The 3,787-nt window shown below is 58.3% G+C and overlaps 1 long non-coding RNA gene across 1 annotated transcript; it reads right to left on the bottom strand.

Moving 5' to 3' along the window:
• Positions 1-2,189: 2,189 nt before the first annotated feature.
• Positions 2,190-3,139, bottom strand: LOC135311062 (uncharacterized). The gene is made up of 3 exons (XR_010370948.1): positions 3,074-3,139; positions 2,498-2,689; positions 2,190-2,239 (listed from the first exon to the last, which is right to left on the bottom strand). It is a non-coding gene; the product is annotated as an uncharacterized LOC135311062 (long non-coding RNA).
• Positions 3,140-3,787: the final 648 nt, after the last annotated feature.

The following is a 3,787-nucleotide window of genomic DNA, read 5'->3' on the forward strand; positions in this document are numbered from 1 at the left end:
AGAATGAAGCCACGGGGACAGGGAGCCGAGACAGCCAACAACGGAGGGAAGGGGCCGGGGAGGGAACACCACAAAACAAACCATGGGGCTACGTGGTACAGAGCACGAGAAGGCAGAGAATTAAGAATTAGGGACAGGGAGCCAGAGAAACAACAACAAAAAAAACCACCCAAAACAAAGGGAGATGGGGAGCAAAAGGAATCGCAATGCGTACAGAAAGGAGAGAGAAACAATTCTAAAACAGGGTCACAGGGAAGCCAGAGACAGCAAGATGGAGAAAGGACAAAAGCTACAGGCTACAGGGCAGAGAGGGAAGAATTAATGAATAGACACAGAGAGCTGGGCAGAAAGAGATGGAGAAAGGCTGAAGATCACACGGCCAACAGGGAAGAGAGAAGAGAGGGAGGAATTTTCAAAACAGGGGCAAGAAGCCAGAGAGAGGGAGAGAGGCGCAACAATAAAATGGGGACAGGCCACAGGGCGGCGAGGAGGGAATCGATGAATAAGAACAGGAGACCAAAGAGAACACAATGTAGAATGGAAAAAAGGAACAGCGGCCTACAGGGAAGGAGGAATTAAAGATCAGGCACTGGGAGGCAGACAGAGACACATGAAGAAACAAGTAGGAAAAAAAAAAAAAAAAAACACACAACGGCAATGGGCTACAAAGACAGACAGAGAGGGAAGAAATAAAACATAGCAGCAAGGAGCTGGACAGAGAGAGATGAGGACAAACAAATAGCACGGGTCTACGTGACAGAGAACGTGGAATTAGAACACAGAGAGGGGGAGCTGGACAGAGAGAGAGGCCGAGAGAAAAATCTAGACGGGCTACGGCGGGCAGAGGCAGGAATTAAAACCTAGGGACAGGGAGCTGGACAGAGAGAGACAGAGATCACAGGGAACAGCGGCGGGTGCAGGAAGAACAGGAATTCAAGAATAGGGAAAGGGAGCTGGACAGAGAAGAACTCAGGCAGGCAAGTAACAGTAGCAGGGTACAGAGCAGAGCAGACGAACTAAAAAGCGCGGCGGGAGCGTTGAGGCAGACAGAGAGAGATTAAGAAAAAAGTCACGGGCTACGTGGCAAAGCAGGAGGAACTCAGAAACGGGGATGGCAACCAAGGGAGAGTGAGCTGGTGAAGGATAACGGGTATTCAAAGTGAGGGACGGGGAGCTGGGAAAAGCGAGGCAGAGAAAAACAGAATCACAGAGAGAATCACACAAAGCCAAAAAAGAAGAAACTGAACAACAGGAACAGGTGTAACCAAAGCGATGAAATCAACCAACCAGAGACGATGTTCCATTACGGGAACACGGAGCGTACGAATCAGCGCATCTGTCGATCTGCATTTTAGTCCCTAGGCGATCGTTAATGTCAGCAGAACAACAGACAACGTGCTTCTGTCAGAAAAGGATGACAAAACGCGGTTTCGTGTAGCGGACTGAGAAAACTAGCCAAGACTGCCAAGATTAAGAGCCAAGAAGGTAAAAGGCAATTCTGGCAGGGGGAGATCGCGACCACCGACTCACGGACCACCACCGAGCCTGCGCAGTGATTTACATACGGAACAAGCCAGTTTGTACCGATCAGTAGACAGGACGATAATGAATATGTATGAATACGTAAAATTTTGATCTACAAATTCTACGGGAAAGGTGTGTGAGGTACGCACGCCAGGAGAAGCGATCCCCCGTGCATCTGGCGCCGTGAATAAAGAACGCCTGCTCTTTAATACTAAATCGGCGTTGAGGAGTTGTTTCCGATTTTACCGCGTTTTTCGGTAACACACGGAGTCAGACCAAGAGGGCCAGAGAAAGACAAATACCGACAGGCTACAGAACAGAGCAGGAGGAATAAAAAAATAAAAACGGAGCCAGAGCCAGGCAGAGAGAGGCGGAGAAAGAAAAAGTAGCCACAGGCTACAGGACAGAGAGAGGGAGGCCTGAAAAGACGGGGAGGCAGGGAGCCACTCAGAGCGAGATGGAGAAAGAAGGGGCGGGGGGGGGCGCCAAAAAAAAAAAAAAAAAATTTTGCAGCAGGTAAGGAAAGAGAGGGGGCCGGGGGGAGAGACAGGGAGGGCCCAGGACGCACAAGAGAGGCAACGGGGCCCCAGTGGCCCAGGACTCACCGCGACTCTCGCTCTCAGCGCTGCTGGCACAATTTAGCCGTTCAGATGCTTCTTTCCCCTCCTCTCCGCCCTGCCTCTTCTGCAGCTCCAGACTCTAGGCCGTCCTCCACCTAAAGAGGATACATGGGTGTCTTACCGCTCTTACGAGATGAGGCTTCCTAGGCACGTAGCCTAGCTCGCTCGTGCACTACACGCCCGTACCCAACTCCCGGTTACGCGTACAGACCCTGCGGTGCACGTTGGTGGCCTGGCCCGCTGCGGGCTACGAAGGGGGATCCTCCCTCCCTCACCTGCAGGGACAGGCTCTCTCTTGCCTGCGGCAGGAAGGCAGCTGGCAGCCAGAGCGCCTTCAGTTTCTTCTGCTTTACCTTTCGTTGGCGTCTCCAGCTTCAGCCGAGGCAGCTCCTGTCCACAGCCGGGAAGGGCTCTGTGTGTCCCTTTTCGCCCCCGCGCTGCGAGGATGGCAACACCGGGCAGAGAGAAGCCACGCAAGCCTGAGACGGCCGCAGTCAACGGCATCCCCGGGGGAAGGACAGACAACCACGTCCTCAGCACGGTCTCTGCGAGAGGGAAAGAAGAAACAGCGACCGTCATTACCGTCGATCGACCCTGGCCAAAGCCCCTCCTTGCGCAGGGGCTTCTGGACACACCGCCCCTTCCCCGCGCTACTGCTAAGGGCCCCTGCGCCGAGGGGGAATCCAGTGCGCTCGAGGGCCGGCTCGCTGCCTTCACGACAGGGCCTGGGGGCGGCCAAGGGCTACGCAGCACGCTTCAGGGGAGGTGCCGGGGCTGGGGGCAGGCGCACGGGGCAAGGGGGGGCCAGGGGAGGCTGAGCGGGAGCTCCGGTGAGCCGGGGAGGCGGCGGCCATCATCTGCGCCCTGGGCAGGGGGAAAAGGTCCTCCTCCTTTCCCTCTTCCCTTCTGTCAGCTCCCGGGGAACTCACCGCTTCTCGGGGAGCGGCCGCACCTGGAAGCCCCCAGAAATCAACACGAATCCAACCCCAAAAATACACCTCGCGTTCCGTACGCGGCACGGCCGCCCGGCACCCGAGCGCCGGAACACCGCGCCTCCCGCCGCGCCCCGGCGAGCCACGTGACAGGGCCGGCAGCCACTGCGCCAGGACTACAGCTCCCGCCATGCTCTGCGCCACAACACGGCCGCCCGGCAGCCCCCCGCCGCAAGGACTACAGCTCCCGGCACGCTCTGCGCCACAACATGGCCGCCCGGCAGCCCCCCGCCACAAGGACTACAGCTCCCGGCATGCTCTGCGCCACAACATGGCCGCCCGGCAGCCCCCCGCCACAAGGACTACAGCTCCCGGCATGCTCTGCGCCACAACACGGCCGCCCGGCAGCCCCCCGCCACAAGGACTACAGCTCCCGGCATGCTCTGCGCCACAACACGGCCGCCCGGCAGCCCCCCGCCGCAAGGACTACAGCTCCCGGCATGCTCTGCGCCACAACACGGCCGCCCGGCAGCCCCCCGCCGCAAGGACTACAGCTCCCGGCATGCTCTGCGCCACAACATGGCCGCCCGGCAGCCGCGCGCCACAAGGACTACAGCTCCCGCCATGCTCTGCGCCACAACATGGCCGCCCGCCCAGCCGCCACACGCACCACCACAGCTCCCGCCACGCCGCGAGCCCGCCCTCCCCGCT

This window comes from Phalacrocorax carbo, unplaced genomic scaffold (genome assembly GCF_963921805.1).
Source record: "Phalacrocorax carbo unplaced genomic scaffold, bPhaCar2.1 SCAFFOLD_56, whole genome shotgun sequence".
Classification (NCBI taxonomy): Eukaryota; Metazoa; Chordata; class Aves; order Suliformes; family Phalacrocoracidae; genus Phalacrocorax; species Phalacrocorax carbo.